We start from the raw sequence: 24,351 nt of genomic DNA on the forward strand, positions 1-24,351 counted from the left end.
GACATATTCTTCTGTCTCCTCATTTTGTGTAACTCTCTGTTCATTTCTCTGTATGAGGGAGGTCAGCTATGTCTACTGGCCTTGAAAGTAGTGGCTTTGTGTAGAAGAGATTTTGTGGTGCCATGGAGTGCAATCCCCCTGGTCACCAGATCCAGGTGCTCCAGGAGTGACTGTGATGTGGGCTGCAGGTGCCCTGCTATTGTGCCTGAGCCATGTTTACTTCCAGCCCAGCCAGCTGCCAATGACCAGCCTTGCCTGGAATGTGTGCACCGGGCAGGGTTTGGTCCCTGTGCTGTTGAGAGGTGTGTCAACAAACTTGCAGGTCAGCAGTATTGGTAGTCATACACAGTTGTGGATGCAACAAATGGCAGAGCTTGCTCTCTGCATGGCCAACAGAGTCTCAGCTACTGGAATTGCAGATGCACTGGTGTATAGTGGTTATCTCCACTCTCCCCAAGGCAGGAGGCACTTTGGAGTGGTGCCAGTTCCTGCTGGGGCTCCTTTCAGAGTATGGCAGGGCAGGAGCTGATTTAGTGAGCAAGCTGGTTGGGACAGGTCTGCTGGGGAACACATGAAGTACTAATAATATAGGCAGAGACTGTTAGTGCTGGTTCCCACCATGTCTGGCTATCTAAGCTGGGGAAATGTAAGAGAAATGGTACCTACCAGCACTCTTGTACTTGGAGAAGTCTCCTGAAGATCCCTGCCACTTCAGCACATGATCTAAGATTAGTAAATAAATCTCCTTCACATATACCCCAGAAACTTTTTAAACTGCTGCTTCTGTGCTGTGTCTCAGGCCAAATTATTTATTATGCTTGCTCTTTAAGGGCAAGAACTCAGTTTTCTATTGCCCTCCAGCTCTCTGGGAGTTAAACCCACTGATTTTTAAAGTACTTTGAGTTAAGCCCCACTGATTTCTAAAAGCTCCCATTAGTTTTCAAGGCCAGATGTTATGGTTACTTATCTTAGCAATTCAGTGCCTAGGTCCTCAGTGCCTAGGGTGGGGCTTCATCCTTTTTTTCTCCATGCTTGTGGAGTTCCTCTCATCTACGGTTAGTATCAGGGGAGTTTGTTTCTGGACCATGTTGCCAGTCCCTCCCATCCTTTTTGATTTGGCTTCTTCTGTACAATTAAATGTGGAAGGTCAATTCTCCCAGTCTTCAGGGTGTTTTCAGGGTTTGTTGCATTGATGTACCTTATATTTCAGTGTGTCTGTGGGACAAGGTGAGATCAGAATCCTCCTACTCTGTCATCTTCCCAAACCTCCAGATTTTCTCTTTCTTCATAATTCTGTGTCAGTAGGTTGTCTTTCTAGGGATTTATCCACTTATTCTAGATTGTCTAGTTTGTTAGAAGATAATTGTTCATCGTCTTCTCTTCTGATTCTTTGTATTTTGTGGTACCAGTTTTAATAACTCCTCTTTTATGTTTGATTTTCTTTGAGTCCTCGCCTCTCATTTTTTTTTTTTTGATGTCTAGCTAAAGGTTTGTCAATTTTTTTTCAAAGAACCAGCTCTTTCATTAATCTTTTCTATTGTCTTTTTAGTCTCTATTTCATTCAATAATGAAGAGTAGAAATATTACTCTTTGTTATTTCCTCTCTTCTTTAACTTTGGGCTTCTTTTTCTAATTCTTGAGGTATAAAGTCAGGTTGTATATGTAAGAATTTTCTTGTTTCTTAGAGTAGGTATTTATCACTATGAACTTTCCTTCTATAAATGCCACATCCCATAAATTTTGCTATATTTACATTTTTATTTATCTGAAGGTATTTTTTTAGATTTTTCTTTTGACTTCTTGGATTCACTGGTTTTACCTCTACATATTTGTGATTTTTCCAGTTTTATTCATGTGATTTCTAGTTTCATATAAGCGTGGCTTGAAAAGATGTTTGATATGATTTCAAATCTCTTAAATTTATTAATATTTCTCTTGTGGCCTAAATATAATCTATCCTAGAGAATGTCCCATATGCACTTGAGAAGAATATGTAGTCTGTTGCATTTGGATAAAATGTTCTATATGTAACAGTTAAATCCATCTGGTCTAATGTGTCACATAAGGCTGAGGTTTTCTTACTAACTTTCTGTTTGGATGTTCTATCTATTGATGTAAATAAGGTATTAAAGGCCTCCCTATTATTTTGTTGCTGTCTATTTCTCCCTTTATGTCTGTTAATATTTTCTCTCTCTTGATTTTTTTTTAAGATCTTATTTATTTATTTGACATAGAGACAGTGAGAGTGGGAACACAAGCAGGGAGAGTGGGAGAGGGAGAAGCAGGCTTCCTCTGCTGAGCAGGGAGCCTGATGCAGGGCTTGATCCCAGGATCCTGGGATCATGACCTGAGCTGAAGGCAGATGCTTAATGACTGAGCCACCCAGATGCCCCTATTTTCTCTATATATTTAGCAAATATATAATTTTTAAAAACACAAATGAAATATTGGGACCCATGGGGAAATGACAATACTTGACTCAAGAATCTCCAGTTGGACAGCAAAGATATAAATCTACCATTCAATAGGAAGATTTGATAATACTGGTACAATGGTGTTTTGCAATTGCTAACTAATGATTGGTTGACATTGGAGTACAAAGATACAGCAAAAGGTATTCTCTATCAATGGGTCAGGGAAAAATGGGACACTGGCCAAAAGTAATAACAGTAGCAAATATTTTCTCCCTGAAAGACTTAACACAGTGTTAGTTAGCCTTGACTCAGGTGACTCAGCAGCTTAGTGTCCACCCAGCAAAAGTGGAATATGGGCAAAAGTGGGCCCAATGTGAGTACTGAGAAACTTGTGATAGGATGATTCAAACAGCCTCTCCAACACCTATCCGGTCTACCACTGGAGGCAGAAGACTCCAGATGTGTATATTTTAAATATGTGTATGTATGCAGGCAAGGAGGAGTGTGTAAAATATCATGTAGATCTCAAAAGACAAAAGAGTTTCACCTAAGAGGAAGCCTAACTGCTGAATTTACTTAACTTTTTTTTTAAATAATTTTAAACATACAAATACATTCTGAAATTAACATAGAAGTTACAAGTGTCATTCACCCAGCTTCTCTTAATGTGATATAGCTATGTAAGATGTTAACATTTGTCAAGACAAAGAAATTAACAACAGCACATAATATAATTAAAAACAGATTTTTTGTTTTAATTTAATAGGATTTTCTACTAATGGCCTTTTTATCTTCCAGTTTCCAATCCAGGACTCCACTTTGCATTTATTTATTTTTATTTTTTTTTAATTTTTTAAAGAATTTTATTTATCTGTCAGAGAGAGAGAATGAGAGAGCAAAAGTAGTGGCAGGCAGAGGAAGCAGGCTCCCCGCTGAGCTAAAAGTCCAATGCGGGACTCAATCCCAGGACCCTGGGATCATGACCTGAGTGGATCATCACCAACTGAGCCACTCAGTCACCCCCCGGCACCCCCCACTTTGCATTTAAACTATGCTTCCTAATCTCCCTCTTACATAACAGTCTTCCCTTGTCCTTCATGTTTTGAAGAGTACTGCTCAATTATTTTGTAAAATGTCCCTCAATTTTAAATTGTCTGACATATCTAATCATTAAGTTGAAGTTAGACATTTTATGGGAAGGCTACCACAGAAGTGATGCAGTGTCCTCAGTATATATTATAAAAGGGGTATGTGATATCAATATTTGTTATTACTGATGGTATTATTAACTTTAATTGCTTGGTTAAGGTGGTGTCTGCTGGGTTTCTCTATTTTACTTATTCCTATTCCTCTCTAATATCATAAGATGAACCACACTGAGGCCATGAATATATCCTGCTCCTCTTCAAATTTGGTCTACCAATTTTCATATGTATTGATGGATCCTGTGCACAATAGTTTTTCCTGTAGTGTTCTAATAATGATTTATCCTACTTATCGTACTTAACCCCTACATTTATGAATTATAGTTATTCTATAAAGAGCCATCCCTTTCCCTTGTTTATGTATGTGTTCAGTGGAGGGACAGATTTACATCTTATATGTACCATGAATTCATATATGTTCAACTAACACAAGGTACATTCTAAGAAAGTGAATAACCTGGCTCTCATTATCTATAATGTATATACTTATTTATTAAACACTAGCTACACTAAAAGTAATTTCAGAATTTGTAAGACAAACTCCTGTGAGAAACAAATTTAGTAACTTTAGTAAATTTAGTAACAAATTTATTATTTATGTATAGTCATTTTTGTACCTAGGCTTTGGTTTCCAACAAAAATACTAAATTTTCCAAATTAATACAAATATAAAATTTTCCAAAGTAACTTATGTTAGTTTTATACTTCCCTACATTTTTCAGTGTGGTATTGGGTAATTTGGGTATTGTAGATTTGGTTCCAGAACACCACAATAAAGGGAATATAGCAAAAAAGCCATTCAAATGAGTATTTTGGTTACTCACTGTATATAAAAGTTATGTTTGTACTATACTGTAGTATATTACATGTGCAATAGCATTGTCTAAAAAGATAATGTACATACCTTATATAAAAAACACTTAATTCCTAAAAAATGTAAATATAACATTTGAGCTTTCAGCAAGTCATACCATTTTTGCTGGTGAAGAGTCTTGCCTGAGTGTTGATGTCTCGTGACTTAGGGTGGTAGTTGCTGTAGGTTGGGATCTCTGCAGTAATTTCTGAAAATAGGTTCTGGAAATAATTTCTGAAAATGAAGTTTGCCATATCAATTGATTTTCACTTTTATGAATGATTTCTCTGTAGCCTGTGGTGCTGTTTGAGAGCATTCTATCCACTACAGAATTTATTTCAAAATTGAAGTCAATTCACTCAAACCCCGCTACTGCTTTATCAACTAAGTTTATGAAATATTATGTATTCTTTGCTCTCATTTTAACAATCTTCACAGCAACTTCACGAGGAATAGGTTCCATCTCAAAATTTTTTCTTTGGTTATCCATAAGAAGCAAGTCCTCATTTATTCAAGTTTACCATGAAATTGTAGTAATCCAGTCACATCTTCAATCTCCACTTCTAATCTAGTTCTCTTGTTATTTCTGCCACTTCTGCAGTTACTTTCTCCACTGACTTTCTTGAACCCAAAAAAGTCATCCTTGAAGGTTGGAAACAACTTTTTCCAAACTCCTTTTAATTTGATACTTTGACCTCTTCTCATGAATTTCAAATATATTTTTAAAGATTTTATTTATTATTTTAGAGAGAAAGTGAGAACTCAGGGGAATGAGCAGAGGGAGATGGACAAGCAGACTCCAAGCTGAACAGAGATGGATGTGGGACTCCATTCTACAGCTCTGAGATAATGACCTGAGCCAAAACCTAGAGTCAGACACTTATCTTACTGAGCCTCCCAGGTGCCCCTCAAATATTTTTATTGGCATATAGTATGGTGAATCCTTCCCAGAAGGTATCAACTGACTTTGCCCAAACCCATCAGGGAAATCACTACTTTGGGCAATGATAGCCTTAAGAAATGTATTTTTTAAATAATATGACTTGAAAGGCAAAATGATTCCTTAACCTTGTGGATGTTGTGTTGGCAGACATGAAAACAACATTAATCTCATTGTACATTTCTATCATAGCTATTGGTTGAACAAGTACATTGTCAATGAACAGTCATATTGTGAAAGAAAGTCATATTGTGTTTCTTTTTCTCTGAACTGTAAATCTTAACAATGGGCTTAATATATTCAGTAAACGATATGCTGTCATACAGTCTTTGTTGCTCCATTTATTGAGCACAACACAGATTTAACATAATTCTTAAGGGCCCTAGTATTTTTTTTTTCCAAATGGTAAATCAACGTTGGGTTCAACTTCAAGTCACCAGCTTCATTAGCTCCTAAAAATAGAGTTATCCTTTCCCTTGTTGAAGCCAGGCAATGACTTCTCTCTAGCTATAAAAGTCCTAAGTGGCATCTTCTTCCAATATGAAGCTGTTTAGTCTACACTGAAAATATGCTAGTTAGTGCAGCCATCTTCATGAATTACCTTAGCTAGATCTTCTGAATAACTTGCTGCAGCTTCTACATCAGCACTTGCTGCTTCACCTGGCCCTTTTATGTATAAGAGATGGCTTCTTTCCTTAAACCTCATAAACAAACTTCAGCAAGCTTCAGACTTTTATTCTGCAGCAACCTCACCTTTCAGCTTTCAGAGAATTGAAGAATTAGGGCCTTGCTCTGGATTGGGCTTTGGCTTAAGGGGATTTTTGTGGCCAGTTTAATCATCTCTCCAGACTACTCAAACTTTTTCCCTATCAGCAATAAAACTTTTTTCTGTCTTATCATTTGTGTGTTCAGAAAGTAACACTTTTAATTTCCTTCAAGAACTTTTTATTTGCATTTACAACTTGGCTGTTAGGCCAAAACCTAGGCCTCTTGTGCCAGTCTTAGCCTTGACCATGCCTTCCTCGCTAAGCTTAATCATTTCTAGCTTTTGATTTAAAGTGAGAGATGTGTTAGGCTATTTAGAGGCTATTACAAGGTTATTAACTGACATAATTTCAGTATTGTTCTGTCTCAGGGAATAGGAGGATTTAAGGAGAGGAAGAGATATAGGGGAACAGGTACCATTAGGGCAGTCAAAATGCATACATTTATTAAATTTTCCATCTTGTATGGGCTTAATTCATGGCTCCCCAAAACAGCAAAGATTACTGTAACAATTAGAATTACAGTGAAAGTTTAAAATATTGACAGAATTACCAAGGCATTACACAGAGACAAAAGTGATCAAATGCTGTTAGAAAAATGGTGCCAATACACTTGCTTCATCTAGAGTTGCCATTAACCTTTGATTTGTAAAAATAAATAAATAAAGAAGAGAAAAACAGAAAAACAAAGTATCTCTGAAGCACAATGAAACAAAGCACAATAAATGAAGTATGCTTGTATTATTCATAGGTAGTCCAAGTGGTCATATATGTTACATTTTAACTTCTTTCACATGTTGTTTGATTTTTTTCATACCTATACAGTGTGGCTTGTGCAAATGCCAAATTGTTTATAGAAGATGATGAATGGATGGATGGATGGATGGATGAATATACAAATTTCCAGAAATGTTTACCTGTTTGGTCTCTCAAATCATATACCTATTTTGGCAATTAGATATGTATTGTCATATTCTTTGAACATTACTGGGCATGTCACCTCTTGGAATTCTGTGTGTGTGAGAGAAAGAGAGAGACAGAGATCAAGCAAACAAGACAAAGTGGGACAATAAATATTTCAGGTTTGTGTGACTTCTTCATTTATTACATCCTCTGGCCTAGTTCCACCAGATTCTCTTTACTGCCTTCTTTTTTTTTTATAGATTTTATTTATTTATTTGAGAGAGAGAATGAGATAGAGAGAGAGCACGAGAGGGAAGAGAGTCAGAGGGAGAAGCAGACTCCCTGCTGAGCAGGGAGCCCGATGCGGGACTCGATCCCGGGACTCCAGGATCATGACCTGAGCCGAAGGCAGTCGCTTAACCAACTGAGCCACCCAGGCGCCCCTCTTTACTGCCTTCTTGATAGCACTTAAAGTTTTGCTCACTTGGTATACACCACTTTTTTTTTTTTTTTTTTTTTTTTTTTTTTGGTCCTTTTATGTATAGTCATGATCTCAGGTGAATGTTACTAGGTTCCTGGTCCAGTTATTTATATGAAACTTCCTACTGACATCAAAAATGTATTCTTCTTCTGAAGCTAAACTGAAACATTCACAACTTTAGTAGGTAGAAAATAAACATTTTGAATGGAAAATTCTGACTGAGTAAACAAAAGAATAATTCTGCTACTTTATGGCTTAAACATCCAAAGTTTGTCATAAGAATAGGAATTCAGATCCAATAAGACTAACAGCAGAGGGAGGTGCTTGCCTTGGGCACAAAATTTAAGAGAAAAATACTCAGTGCATTAAAATATTTACCTCAATTTCTATCACTGAATGTTTCACTTGCCTCAGGCTCAAATAGAGCTTATCAAGTTATAATTGCTGATCCTGCCTGAATTTTAAATTTTGATATTTTATCCATCATGATTTATTTTTCATTAATTTTGATTTTAAAATACACATTAAATATTTATCTTGATTACTGAGTTTTAGGAATGTATCCTTAATTTTTGCCCCTGCAATAAGTTTTCATTCATCTCACTGGAACCCAACCTTATTCAGTCTCCCTTTTTTTTCTGCATATGAAATAGTAAATGTTGACATTAGTCATAGGTATCCAGAGTATATATACTGGCATGTGTGTAAACACATACATGTGCAGCTAAAGAAGAATAATATCAACATAAAACAACAGGCTTTCTCCTAATAATCTACTTCCTCTTAGAGAATGTGAGAATATCAAATATTTACAAAATATTTGAGTCAATTCTTTCTATAATAGCAAATAGTAAAATCACAGTATCTCAAATCAAACAGATATTATAAAAGAAAGTTTATGAGCCTTTTGTAACTTAGTTGACAGAAACATAAGAGAATGCTATTATAGAAGTGAAGACATTAATTATAGATTTCTTGTCAGGAGAGATGAATGCATGTCTAACCGTGATGTAAGAGGGTCCTGTATTAGCCACATTCTTTTATCCTATCAAGCAAGAATTTTCTATTAAAATTTACATTATTAAATATAAAAAGAATACAAATCCATGACTGCCCAGATTGCTAAATCTTAGTTTAAATACCACTCATATTTTGAAATCTCAAGTGTATTTTGATTAATATCCTTATCTGGTACAGTAAATTAAGTTGATACTGATTCATTCTGCTCCATGCCACCCCTGTTTCCCTCTTCACTGTCCACTAATCTTGTCTTTAATAAAATCATATTTACAGGCACCTGGGTGGCTCAGTCGTTAAGCATCTGCCTTCGGCTCAGGTCATGATCCCAGGGTCCTGGGATCGAGGCCTGCATCAGGCTCCCAGGGAGCCTGCTTCTCCCTCTCCCACTCCCCCTGCTTGTGTTCCCTCTCTCGCTGTGTCTCTCTCTGTCAAGTAAATAAATAAAATCTTTTAAAAAAATAAAAAAATAAAATCATATTTACTCTAGTAAACTGGTTGCCTAAAAATATCTAAAGAGGAAAAAGCATTTTCTTCTGATCCTGTTGTCAATTTAATGTCATGTAGGTGAGATGGCACTTATTCAAAATTTCCTTTCCAATATTCAAGACACCTGGTGTTAATTAAGAAATGAATTAAAACCAAAGTGACATTAAATAAAATATTTCCTAAATTATCTCTAAAGGGGGTCACTTAACATTAACATTACATGACACCTGGACATCACAAAATATGGCAAATTAGGAAGCCTTAGGACTTGGGTCCCTCGGGCCCTGAGACAACTATTGATCTAGCAAGAACTGTTTTGAAGCAACTATTTTGAAACTCTAGAATCTAGTTGAATACTTTCAGCTTTCAGGGAAATTCTTGATGAAAAAAGACTCAGAGTCAGTAAATTTTGAGTTTCTTTTTGCATCGCCATTCCCTATTCCTATGGGTACGTCAGACCACAATCCCAGTGTGACTTGCTGGTGCCAGGTTGGAGAATAGGGATGTTCTCCAAAAACTTAGCTTTCACATTTTGATTGCTGACACTGATTTCTGAACATCTGGCACAAAAGCAGGCCATTGCTTTTTTTTTTGAAGTTAACTTTATTGAGATGTAATTTACATACAAGAAAATACATATGTTTTAAACATACAGGTTGATAACTTTTGATAAAGGTAGATACTTATGTAACTACCACCCAGAAGCAGGCCATTGCTTTAATCACAAGTGCTAAAGAGGCCCTTGATGGAAGGGAACTTAAAGAGATAGACTTTTAAAGCTTTTTTTTTTTTTTTTTAATTGGATCCAGGCATTTAAGGGAATTAAAATGGGGGCTGGGGAGATAATGGAACAGAAAATGCAGTGATCACACACAACAAGGAAAATAACAGGCAAAAAAATAGTTTGGGAAAGGTCACCGAACAAATTGATGACTGCAGTCTTCATCAGGTAACAACAGCAATCCTGGGGGGGTGGGGATGAAATGATGAGTACAGGGATGTCTGGATGGCTCAGTTGGTTAAGTGTCTGCCTTTGACTCAGGTCATGATCCCAGGGTCCTGGGATCAAGTCCCACTTGGGTTCCCTGCTCAGCAGAGAGACTGCTTCTCCCACTGCTTGCTGCTCCCCCTGCTTGTGCATTCTCTCTCTCTCTCTCTCTCTCTGACAAATAAATAAATAGAATCTTTTAAAAAAATGATGAATACAATATTCAAAATATCGTTTTCAAATTACAAAACATACCAAAACACACACACACACATTAAAGTATGGGCCAGACATTGAACTTACTGCACAAAGACTTTAAATGTGCTCAAACAGCTGAAGAAAAGCATAAAGTACAGAAGTGAAGAATAAAGAATGATGCACAAAGCCTAAGGGACCTACGGGACACTATTAAGTGTATCATCCTGTGCATTATGGGAATCCCATATGGGAAAGGGGCCAGAAAGAATATCTGAAGAAATAATGGGTGAAGACTTGACAAATATGATGAAAGATATGAATCTGCACATCCAGTTGGCTCAAAAAATTCCCAACAGGGTAACTCAGAGGCAACGCACCAAGACATATAATCAAACTGTCAAAAATCAAAGATAAAGAGAGAATCTTGAAAGCAGCAAGAAGGAATTCAATATATAAAGAATACTCAGTTAGATTAGCAGCTATTTTCTCATCAGAAAATATGGAGGACAGAAAACAGTGTAGTAATATAAAGTGCTGATATTTGAGTGCTGTAACTCAAAGCTATGTAAAGAAAAAAAGATCACTGGTAAAAGCAACTGCATAGATAAATATAAAATACAAAAACTAATATTGTTGTAATTTTGAGATGCAAAGCTTTTTGTTTTCTATATTTAAAAAACTCAAGCATATAATGATAATGTAAAATCTATGCTAATGGGCACATGATTTATAACATAAAATTTGTGACAGTAACGGTATTAAAGGGAGGAATGGGGTTGGAAGGGAGCAGAGTTAAGGTATGCTAATGAAGTTAAATTGGTATAATTGAAACTAGATTGTTCTAAATTTAGAACATTAACTGTAATCCTCCTAGTAACCACTAAGAAGATAACTGAAAAATATACTAAAGAGGAAATCAAATGATGCACTATAAAACATAAATAAAGCAAAAAAAAGGTATTATTAAAGGAATTGAGGAACCAAAAGAGATATAAGAATTATAAAAAATATATCAAAATTGCAAAAGCAAGGCTTTTATTATTAGTGATCACTTTAAATGTGACTGGATCTGGTTCTCTATAGTTAAGAATCTCTTTCTCCGTTTTCCTCTCTTTCCCCTACCCCATGTTTTTTGTTTTGTTCCTTAAATTCCATATATCAGTGAAATCATATGGTATTTCTCATTCTCTGACTTATTTCACTTAGCATAATAATTTCTAGCTCCATCCACATCATTGCAAATGGCAAGATTTCATTCTTATTTTTATGGCTGAGTAATAGTCCATTGTATGTATACACCATATCTTCTTTATCCATTCATCAGTCAATGGACATTTGGGCTTTTTCCATAATTTGGCTGTTGTTGATAATGCTTCTATAAACATTGGGGTGCATGTATCCCTTCAAATTAATATTTTTGTGTCTTTTAGGTAAATACCTAGTAGTACAGTTGCTGGATCGCAGGGTAGTTCTATTTTTAACTTTTGGAGGAAACTCCATACTGTTTTCCAGCGTGGCTGCACCAGCTTGCATTCCCACCAACAGTGTAAGAGGGTTCCCATTTCTCTGCATCCTTGCCAACATTTGTTGTTTACTGTTTTGTTAATTTTAGCCTTTCTGATAGGTGTGAGGTGGTACCTCATTGTAGTTTTGATTTGTATTTCTCTGATGATGAGTGATGTTGAGCATTTTTTCATGTGTCTTTTGGCCATCTGGATGTCTTCTTTGGAAAAATGTCTGTTAGCATCTTCTGCCGATTACTTAACTGGATTATTTGGGGATTTTGGGGAGTGCTGAGTTTGATCATTTCGTTATAGATTTTGGATACTAACCCTTTATCAGTTATGTCATTTGCAAACATCTTCTCCCATTCTGAAGGTTGTCTTTTACTTTTATTTTTTCCTTTGCTAGCAGAACCTTTTTATTTTAACGAAGTCCCAATAGTTTATTTTTGCTTTCATTTCCCTTGCCTCAGGAGACATATCTAGAAAGAAGCTGCTATGGCTGATGTCAAAGAGGTTACTGCCTGTGTTCTCTAGGATTTTGATGGTTTCAGGTCATATTTAGGTCTTTATCCATTTTGAATTTATTTTTGTGTCTGGTGTAAGAAAGTGGTCCACTTTTTTTTTTTTTTTTTTTTTTTTTTTTTTTGCATGTTGCTGTTGAGTTTTCCCAACACCATTTTTTGAAGAGACTATCTTTATCCCATTGGATATTCTTTCTGCTTTGTCTAAGTTTAATTGACCATATAGCTGTGGGTTCACTTCTGAGTTTCTATTTTGTTCCATTGATCTATGCATCTATTTTTGTGTCAGTACCATACTGTCTTGATCAATACAGCTTTGTTATATAATTTGGATTCCAGAATTGTGATGCCTCTAGCTTTGCTTTTCCTTTTCAAGGTTGTTATTTGAGGTCTTTTGTGGCTCATTATGAATTTTAGGATTGTTTGTTGTAACTCTGTGAAAAATGCTAGTGGTATTTTGGTGGTATTGCATTAAATCTATAGATTGCTTTGGGTAATATATAAATTTTGACAATATTTCTTCTTCCAATCCACAAGATTGGAATTTTTTTTTTCTTTTTGTCTTCCTCAATTTCTTTAAGTGTTCTATAGTTTTCAGAGTACAGAGATTTTACCTCTTTTTGCTAGGTTTGTTCCTAGGTATCTTGTGTGTTTTTCATGCAATTGTAAATGGGATTGATTCCTTCATTTCTCTTTCTGCTTCTTCATTAGTTGTGTTTAGAAATGCAACAAATTTCTCTTTATTGATTTTGTATCCTCCAACTTTACTCAATTTGTGTATCAATTCCAGCAATCTTTGGTGGCATCTTTCAGGTTTGCTATTATAGTATCATATTTTCTGCAAATAGTAAAAGTTTGACTAGCCAATTTAAATGCCTTTTATTTATTGTTGTTGTTGTTGTTGTCTGATTGCTAGGAAAGGACTTCCAGAACTATATATAAATAACAGTGGTGAGACTGGACATCCCTGTCCTGTTCTTTACCATAGAGTATAAGCTCTCAGTTTTTCCTCATCGAGGATGATATTAACTGTGGGTTTTTCATATATGGCCTTTTATTTTTTTAAGATTTTATTTATTTATTTATTCATGAGAGACGGGGGGAGAGAGAGAGAGAGAGAGAGAAGCAGAGGGAGAAGCAGGCTCCCAAGGAGCAGGGAGCCTGATGCGGGACTCGATCCCAGGACCCTGGGATCATGACTTGAGCTGAAAACAGACGTTTAACAATTTGAGCCACCCAGGAGCCCCATATATGGCCTTTTTGATGTTGATGTATGTTCCCTCTAACCCAACTTTGTTAAGTGTTTCTGCTTCATGAATGGTTGCCATACTTTCACAAATGCTTTTTCTGCATCTACTGAGAGGATCATATGGTTCTTAATTTTTCTTTAATTAATGTGGTATATCACATTGATTGATTTGTGAATATTGAACCAACCTTGTAGCCCAGGAATAAATCGCACTTCATCATGGTGAATGATTCTTTTAATATAGGGTTGGATTCAATTTCCTAGTATTTTCTTGAGAATTTTTGCATCAATGTTCATCAGGAATATTGGCCTATAGTTTTTGTTTTGTTTTGTTTTGTTTTTTAGTGGACTCTTTGTCTCGTTTTGGAATCAGGGTAGTGATGGTTTCATAGAATTAGTTTGGAAATTTTCCTTCCTTTTCCACTTTTTGGAATAGTGTGAAAATAGGTATTAACTCTTCTTGGAATATTTGTTAGTGCAGCTCCTGTGTGGCACAGTCAGTTAAGCTTCCAACTCTTGGTTTTGACTCAGGGTTGTGATCTCAGGGTCATGATCTTAGGGTCATCAGATTGAGCCCTGCATTAGGCTCCACATGAGTCCTCTTAAGTTTTTCTTTCCCTCTCCTAATGCCCCTCCCCCCATGTTCTGTCTCTCTAAAATATAAATAAGTAATTCTTTAAATGTTTGGTAGAATTCCCCTGGGAAGCCTTCTGGCCCTGGACTTTTATTTGTTGGGAGATTTGTTTTATTACTGATTCAATTTATTTGCTGGTTATTAGTCTGTTCAAGTTTTCTATTTCTTCCTGTTTCCATTTTGGTAGTTTATATGTTTCTAAGAATTCATCCCTTTCTTTCAGATTGTCCAATTTGTTGGAATATAGTTTTTCATAACATTCTGTTATTATTGTTTGTATTTCTGTGGTATTAGTGGTTATTTCTCCTCTCTCATTTGTGATTTTATTTCTGTTGGTCCTTTCTTTTTTCTTTTTAATAAATCTGGCTAGGGATTTATCAATTTTATTTTTTTCAAAGAAGCAATTCCTAATTTCATTGATCAATTATTTCCCTTCTGCTGGCTTTTGGCTTCATTTGTTGTTCTTTTTCTAGCTCCTTTACGTGTAAGGATTGGTTGATTATTTGTGATTTTTCTTGCTTCTTGAGGTCAGCCTGTATTGCTATATACTGCCCTTTTAGGACAGCTTTTTTTTTTTTTTTTTTTTTTTTTTTGCATCCCAAACATTTTGGACCATTGTGTTTTTATTTTCATTTGTTTCGATGTATTTCTTTAAATTTCTTCTTTGATTCCCTGGTTGACCCATTCACTGTTTAGTAGCATTTTGTTTAACCTCCATGTATTTGTGGTCTTTCCAAATTCTTACTTGTGGTTTACTTCAAGTTTCATAGCATTGTGGTCAGAATATATATGTGGTATGGTCTCAATAATTTTGTACTTGTTGAGGCCTAATGTGTGACTTATTATGTAATCTATTCTGGAGAATTCCCCATGTGCATTTCAAAAGAATGTGTATTGTGCTTTAGGATGAAATATTCCGAATATACCTGTTAAGTCCATTTGCTTTAGTGTGTCATTCAAGGCTTGTTTCCTATTGATTTTCTGCTTAGATGATCTGTCCATTGATGTAAGTGGGGGTGTTAAAGTCCACTATCATTATTGTATGATTATTAATGAGTTCCTTTATATTTATTATTGTTGTATATATTTGGGTGCTCCCATTTTGGGGCATAAATATTTACAATTGTTAGATCTTCTCGTTGGATAGTCCCCTTTATTATGATATAGTGTCCTTTTTTTTTCTTCTTACAGTCTTTGTTTTAAAGTCTATTTTGTCCATGTAAGTATGGTTACTCTGATTTTCTTTTGACATTCATTTGCATGATAAATATTTCTCTACCCCCTCATTTTCAATCTTCAGGTGTCTTTGGGTCTAAAATGAATCTCTTGTAGGCAGCATAGAGATGAGTATTGTTTTTTAGTCCATTCTGACATCCTATGTCTTTTGATTGGAGTGTTTTGTCCATTTGCATTCAGAGTAATTATTGATAGATATGTATTCCATGCCATTTTATCACTTATTTTGTCATTGTTTCTGGAGATTTTCTCTGATCCTTTCTTGTCTTTGTCATTTTTGTTTTTCCTTTCCACTAATTTTTTGAAGAGCTGGTGTAGTGGTCATGAACTCCTTTACTTTTTGTTTGTCTGGGAAACTTTCTCCTTCTATTCTGAATGATAGCCCTGCTGGATAGAGTATTCTTGGCTGCAGATTTTTTTCCCATTCTGCACTTTGAATATATCATTCCTCTCCCTTCTGGCTTGCCAAGTTTCCGTTGAGAGATCCACAGCTAGCCTTATGGGTCTTCTTTGTATGTTAGGGACTTATTTTGTCTTGCTGCTCTCATGATTTTTTTCTTTATCACTGTAATTTGCAAGTTTAATCGCAATATGTCTTGGTGTTGGCCTGCTTTTGTTGAGTTTGATGGAAGTTCTCTGTGCCTCCTGAATCTGGATGTCTGTTTCCATCCCCAAATTAGGGAATTTTTCTGCTGTTATTTTCTCAAATAAATTTTCTGCCCCCTTTTCTCTCTCTCCTCTTCAGGGACTCCTATAATATGAATGTTAGTATATTTGATGGAGTCAGAGTTTCCTAAGTCTATTCTTGTGTTCCATAATTCTCTCTCTCTTTTGTTCAGCTTCATTATTTTCCATTATTTTATCTTTTAGATCACTTATTCACTTCTCTGGTTCTTTCGATCTTGTGTTCATTACATCAAGTCTATTTCAAATCTCAGTTATTGAATTTTTCATTTCTGACCAATTCTTTTTTAACTCATCTCTGTTGTAAGGGTCTCACTGATGTCTTCTATTTTTTTTTCTCAATCCCAGTGATTATTCCTTTAAATACTCCATCAGGCATATTATATCTGTTGTGTAGATTTCTTGCCATAGTGTTATTTTTCTTTCATTTGGAATAAATTCCTGTTTTGGCATTTTGTCTAATCTCTGTCCTCTGTGTGTTAGAAAAGCCTGTTATGTTTCCTTCTCCTGAGAATAATAACTTTATGAAGATGAGGTCATATAGTGTCCAGGGCCTGGAACTTCAGGGAGTTTCCCTGGTGTGTTCTCTGTGTATTTTCCTGTTGCATTTTGGCTGCTCTGTCGTCAGGCTGGCCGTCTGCAGAGGCTTGCCTTTCCTCCAGTGGGCAGTGTTTGGCCCTAGGCCAGAATGTGGTGAGTTTTAAATAGGTGTACTACTGCTACTTCCAGTAAAACTGAAGCCTGCAGAATTCTCTGGTCGGGAGACATGGTCTGGGCAGGGGTTTCTGCTGGTCTCCTGGAGAAGGGACCCACAGTGCTGGGACTAAAACAAACTTGACCAAGAAAGGCAGCACCACCAAGTGCAGGAGTGTGGGACTTGGTGTAAGCAGGTTAGGCAGCCAGTCTGAGGGCTGAGCTGCTTTCTGCTGGTTGTTCTGAATTTATGTTGAAGGGCAAGAGAGACCAATGTTGCCAGGTGGCTCCTTTGTCCCCAGAGAGATGTCTCTGTGAATGCTGCCTCTCAGGGATGTGCTCCAAGAAGAGTGAAGAGTCACCCCACTGTGTGTCCCGGGAGATTTTCAGATGGCTGTTTCAAGGCAGTTGGCCCCCTGGGATTATTCGCCTGCCTTCTCTCTAGGAGCAAGGTAGTGCCTTCAGGGCTCTATCTCAGCCAAACCACAGACTTTTAGAACTCCAGGCTTTAAGACCCTGGTTGCAAGAATTCATGAAAATCAACCCCTCTATTTTCCCACCCAATGACTTCAGGGAACTGTTCTTCTTGTGTACTCACCTGTGTGTTCTCTCATTCATGTCTTTTTCTGTGACCACAGCTCCTCCTCTGTGGTCCATTTCTCTCCCAAACCACATCTCTGCACTTCCTACTTTCTTCAATGTGGTTTCTCTCCCTTTAGATATAGAGTTTGTTCTGTCAGTCTTCAGGTGGATTTCTGGGGTATTTAGAATGATTTTATACTTATCCAGTTATGTTCAAGGGATAAAAGAAGCCTAGGGTCCTCTTACTATGCTAACATCTTAGCTACTCTGTTACACTGAAAGAATTATAACACATTACTATGACCAACTGTGTGCCAATAGGTTTAGATAATTGAGATGAAATGGACATATTCTTTAAAACACACAAATTACCAAAACTCATTAAGACTCATTAAGAAATAGAACTCAACACACCTATAAAAGTGTTGGATATGAAATCAAAACCTCCCAACAAAGAAAAGTCCAGAATTTTTTCTTGACAAAAGGACAAAAACAATTTTAAAAATGAACAAAGGGTTTGAAAAAAGGACATTGAAAAGATATTCACAATCCTTGGTCATTAAAGAAGTACAGATGAAAATCACAGTGAAATACCACTGCACACAACTAGTATGGCTTTAATTAAGAAAGTGGAAATTAGGATGGCTCGGTTGAGCATCCAACTCGATTTCAGCTCAGGTAATGATCTCAAGGTTTTGAGCTCAAGCTCTGCACTGAGGATGGAGCCTTCTTAAGATTGTCTCCCTCGGCCCCTCCCTTGCTCTCTCCCTCTCAAAAAAAAAAAAAAAAGTTGAAATTAATAACTATTGTGATTTTGAGAAATAGGATGGTTGTGGTTGAGGATGTAAAATAGTGCAGCTACTGTGGAAAATAGTTTGGAAATCCCTTAAAAAGTTAAACAGAATATTCAGCAATTATACTCTTAGGTATATAGATTTAAAAAATGTATATCTACACAGAAACTTGTTTACATATGTCTGTTGTAGCGTTATTTATACAAGTTAAAATATGGAAATAAGCCAAATATGCAACAGTGGGAAAATGGATAAAGTATGGTATATAAAGACAATGGGATATAATTTATCCATAAAAATTAACAAATTATTGAGAAATGCTATAACTTGGGGAGCCTTAAAACATTATTTTAAGGAAAGAAGCCCAACATAAAAGGTTACAATTTTTTTTGAAGATTTTATTTATTTATTTGAGAGAGAGAATGAGATAGAGAGCATGAGAGGGGAGAGGGTCAGAGGGAGAAGCAGACTCCCTGCTGAGCAGGGAGCCCGATGTGGGACTCGATCCCAGGACTCCAGGATCATGACCTTAGCTGAAGGCAGTCGCTTAACCAACTGAGCCACCCAGGCACCCAAAAGGTTACAATTTTTATGTATAATTCCTTTTATATGATATTCAGATGATTAATTGATATACATACAGAATGCAGATTACAGGTTATAGAGGTGAAGGGAGTGGGGAATGGGGAGTATAATTACAAATAATTATGGGTAGTATAATTAATCATATAGGGTATTTTTATGGGATAATGAAAGTTTTAAAACTAGAGAGATCTGTTTCTACAACATTGTGAATACATTAAACATCACTGAATTATAACTTTAAAATAGCTACTATTTGTGATGTGAATTTGACCTACTTTTTTTAAAATCTCATGATACACAATATTTATTGGTTATGCTCTCCACTAAGTTCAAGATCAATTAGAATAGATTGAATGTCCTATACAAATTATCTCTGTTCTTCTATATCAATTGTTTAGTTGAGTTATAGAATCATCTCTAAAACTTCTAGTGAATTTTTGCCTGGAAGCAGAATTTTAAAAAGGTAATATCAATTCTAAATGATATTTTATTCATTCATTCTATGTACTACAGTAATTACATACCTGAGATACCAAATGCAATGGAAATCAACACTGATCATTGGAAAATATCTACTAGAGGTTATTTATGTACTAGTCCTTTGATGACAGTCAAGAATCTAAAAATTTGATTTCAGTTATTAAAAAAATATATTTGTACCCTTTTATGACTTTTCAGGTCTCTAAATATGAAGCTTTCATTTAAAAATTTAAGAGTAGCTAATATTGAAAGCTTACTGTATCTGAGGTGTTGTTCTAAGCACTTAATGTCTCTCAGTTTATTTAATCAATAAAAGATCTAATTACATATTTAATAAATAAACTTTGATAGTTTCCTCCTATAAAATAGGGTCACAGGTAGAACAGTACACTGAATTTTTGTGAAGATATAATGAAAATTACAGGAGATATAATAGGCAAAATATTGTAGTTCAAACAGGAAGATGATGGAGTAGGAAGATCCTAAGCACACATCATCCCATAGATATAATGAGATAATACCTACATCGGTGTAAATAACCCAAAGATGACCCAAAGACTAGCAGAACAAACTCTCCAGAGCTAAATGTAGAGAAGAAGCCACATTGAAGAGGGTGAATTCCACCAAACATTTAAAGAAGAGTTAATAGTTATTTTACTCAAACTATTCTAAAACAATAGAAGGAAAGCTTTCAAATTCATTCTATGTGGCCAACACCACCTTGATAGCAAAACCAGATAAAAACACTACAAAAAAAGAGAACTACAGATCAATATCTCTGATTAACAGAGATACAAAAATCTTCAACAAAATATTAGCAAATCTTATCCAATAATACATTTTTTAAAGCATTCACTATGACCAAGTGGAATTTATTCCTGGGGTGCAAGTGTGGTTCAATATTCTTGAATCTATCAACATGATATATGCCATCAACAAAAGAAAGGATAAAAACCATATGATCATTTTAATAGATGCAGAAAAAGACATTTGACAAAGTACAACATCCATTCATGTTAAAAACCCTCAACAAATTAGGTTTAAAGGGAACATACCTCAATGTAATAAAGGCTTTACATGAAAAACCCACAGCTAATATCATACTCCATGGACAAAAACAGAGGTTTTCCCAGAAGATCAGAAATAAGACAAAATGTCCACTCTCATCACTTTTACTCAACATAGTACTGGAAGTCCTAGGCACAGTAATCAGGCAACAAAAATAAAAGGCATCCAAACTGATAAAACGTTCACTATGTGTAGATGACGTGATACTATATATAGAAAACTAAAGATTACACACACACACACACACACACACACACACACACACACACACACACAAACTACTAGAATTGATAAATGAATTCAGTAAAGTCACAAAATACAAAATCAATACATACAAATCTGTTGCATTTCTATACCTTAATATTGAAGTAGCAGAAAGAGAAATTAAGAAAACAATCCCATTTCCATTTGCACCAACCGTTATAAAATACCTAGGAATAAACTTAACCAAGGAGATAAGAAACCTGAACTCTGAAACTATAAAACTTTAATGAAAGAGAATGAAGATGACACAACAAATGGAAAGATATTTCATGTTCATGGATTGGAATACCAAATATTGTTAAAATGTCCATACTTTCCAAAGCATTTTACAGATTAAATGCAATACCTATCAAAATATCAATAGCATTTTTCACAGAACTAGAACAAATAATCTTAAACTTGTATGGAACCACAAAAAAAAAAACCTGGAAAGTCAAAGAAATCTTGAAAAAGAACAAAACTTGAGGTATCATAATCCCAGATTTCAAGGTATACACAAAGCTCTAGAAATAAGTACAGTATGGTACTGTCATGGAAATAGATACATGGATCAGTAGAACAGAATAGAGAGCCCAGAAATAAACCCATGATTGTATGATCAATGAATCATCCACAAAGGAGGCAAGAACAGGCAATGGGAAAAAAAATTCCTTCAACAAATGATGTTGGGGAAACTGGACCACTTTCTACATAATACACAAAAATAAACTCAAAATGGATTAAAGACCTCCATGTGAGACCTAAAACCATAAAATTCTTAAATGAGAGCACAGGCAGTAATTTCTCTGACATCAGCCATTATATTTTTCTAGATATGTCTCCTGAGGCAAGGGAAGGAAATGCAAAATAAATTATTGGGTCTACATCAAAATAAAAAGCTTTTGCACAGCAAAGAAAATAATCAACAAAACTAAAAGACAACCTATAGAATGTCATAAGAAATTTGCAAATGACATCTCTGATAAGGTGTTTGTATCTAAAGTACACAAAGAACTTATACAACTCAACACCAAAAGAAAAACAAGACAAATAATTTAAAAATGGGCAGAAGACATGTACAGACATTTCTCCAAAGAAGACATACAGATGGCCAACATACAAATGAAAAGATGCTCAACATCACTCCTCATCAGAGAAATGCAAATGTGATGGACATTGGGGAGGATATGTTCTATGGTGAGCTCGGTGAATTGTGTAAGACTGATGAATCACAGACCTGTACCCCTGAAACAAATAATACATTATATTTTAATTTAAAAAATTCCCTGTAAGATTTTTCCAAATAAAAATTTTAAAATAGTAAAAAATAAAAATAAATACATACATACATACATACATACCACAATGAGCTATAATCTCTTACCTGTCAGGTTGGCCAAAATCAAAAACACAAGAAACAACAAGCGTTGTGAGGTTGTAGAGAAAAGGGAACACTCACACACCATCACTGGGAATGCAAACCAGTGTGGCACTGTGAAAAACATTATGGAGTTTTTTCAAAAAATTTAAAACATAATTCCCATATGATCCAATAATTCCACTACTGGGTATTTACCCAAAGAATATGAAAACACTAATTCAAAAAGATATATATGCACCCTTAAATTTATTGATATTATTTACAATAGCCAAATTATGGAAGCAAATCAAAAAACAGACTCAACTATAGAGAAAAAAAAACCCATGGTTAACAGGAGAGGTGGGAGGGGAGACTGGTTTAATAATTAAATGTAAGATAATACACTAGTCATGATGAGCACTGAGTTATGTACAGAATTACTGAATCACTATATTGTACACCTGAAGCTAATACAACAATGTATGTTAACTATACTGGAATTAAAATATATATATATATATATATATATATATATGTGAGAACAGGAGGGTCCTCAGCTAAAGCCAAAAGCCGATGAAAGTGGTGGGACTCGCGCCGCGGCCGTGGAGACGTGAAGGCCGTCCGCACGCCTCCTCCCGATCCGGGTCTGTGCTCGCCCTTGCTCTCCTCTCCGCGTCCCCATGAAGAAGACGGAGCTGATCCAGAAGGCGAAGCTGGGCAGAATAGGCCGAGCGCTACAACGACATGGCCACACCTGCATGAAGGCCGTGACCGAGCAGGGCGCCGAGCTGTCCAACGAGGAGCGCAACCTGCTGTCGGTGGCCTACAAAAACGTGGTCGGGGGCCGCAGGTCCGCCTGGAGGGTCATCTCGAGCATCGAGCAGAAAACCGACACCTCGGACAAGAAGTTGCAGCTGATTAAGGACTATCGGGAGAACGTGGAGTCTGAGCTAAGGTCCATCTGCACCACGGTGCTGGAATTGTTGGATAAATATTTAATAGCCAATGCAACTAATCCAGAGAGTAAGGTCTTCTATCTGAAAATGAAGGGAGATTACTTCCGGTACCTTGCTGAAGTTGCATGTGGTGATGATCGAAAACAAACAATAGATAATTCCCAAGGAGTTTACCAAGAAGCTTTTGATATAATAAGCAAGAGAGATGCAGCCCACACACCCAATCCGACTGGGGCTGGCTCTTAACTTTTCCGTATTTTACTATGAGATCCTTAATAACCCAGAGCTTGCCTGCACCTGGCTAAAACAGCTTTTGATGAGGCCATTGCAGAACTTGGTACCCTGAATGAAGATTCATACAAAGACAGCACCCTCATCATGCAGTTGCTTAGAGACGACCTAACATTATGGACATCAGACAGTACAGGAGAAGAATGTGATGTGGCAAAAGGGGCAGAAAACTAAATGCATACAGGGTGGTCATCCTTCTTCCCCTCAAGAAACCTTTTTACTCATCTCCATTCCTTATTCTATTTGGATTTCCTATAGCAAAGAAACACATTCTTGTGTATGCAATCAACTGTTTATAGTCTTTTCACACCGCAGCTTTGGGAAAACTCCATTCCTTGATTTGTGTTTGTCTTGGCCTTCCTGGTGTGCAGTTACTGCTGTAGAAAAGTATTAATAGCTTCATTTCATATAAACATAAGTAACTTCCAAACACTTACGTAGAGGACTAAAAATGTATCTGGTATTGAAGTAATCTGAACCAGTTCTGCAAGTGACTGTGTTTTGTATTACTATGAAGATATGGAAATGTAGTCATTACAATTTACAAAGTGTTCTACATAACTTAATTTCCACATTCCCTCCCTTCTCTTCTTCAGGGGTTTCCTTTCAGTAAGCAACTTTTCCTTGCTTTTAATGTATTCCTTTTCGATAGGAATCCAGAAGTATTCGATTGAATGGAAAAGCATTTGGCATTTCTGCGCTGGGGGTCACAAATTGAAATGCCTCCTGTATCATATATGATGGAGGTCTTGTATATCTGTGACAACAGGAAGTTTCCTTATTCATTCTTCATTGCTGCTGTTTAAGTTGACAACTTCCCTTCCCAATAAAAAATCACTTACACCTCCAAAATAATTTTATATATATATATATATATATATATATATATATATATATATATATGAAAATATTTATTATGTTGCTATGGCACAAAATAAAATAGTTAAAACTATTATTATTACTTATTATTATTATTGTTAAGCTTTTTTTTTTTGAAAGATTTATTTGACAGAGAGAGAGAGTACAAGCAGGGGGAGAGGCAGAGGGAGAGGGAGAAGGAGGCTTTCCGTGGAGCAGGGAGCCTGATGCGGGCTTGATCCCAGGACTTTGGGATCATGACCAGAGCCAAAGGCAGATGCTTAACCGACTGAGCCACCCAGGTGTCCCTACTGTTATTATTATTAAAATCATTTCAACATACTTCCAGTTTATTAAGGA

General features: G+C 36.0%; 1 pseudogene; it reads left to right on the forward strand.

The window, feature by feature from the left end:
• Window positions 1–22,566: 22,566 nt before the first annotated feature.
• Window positions 22,567–23,609, forward strand: LOC113925066 (annotated as a pseudogene).
• The last annotated feature ends 742 nt before the right edge of the window (window positions 23,610–24,351 follow it).

Source organism: Zalophus californianus, chromosome 2, assembly GCF_009762305.2.
Source record: "Zalophus californianus isolate mZalCal1 chromosome 2, mZalCal1.pri.v2, whole genome shotgun sequence".
Lineage (NCBI taxonomy): Eukaryota > Metazoa > Chordata > Mammalia > Carnivora > Otariidae > Zalophus > Zalophus californianus.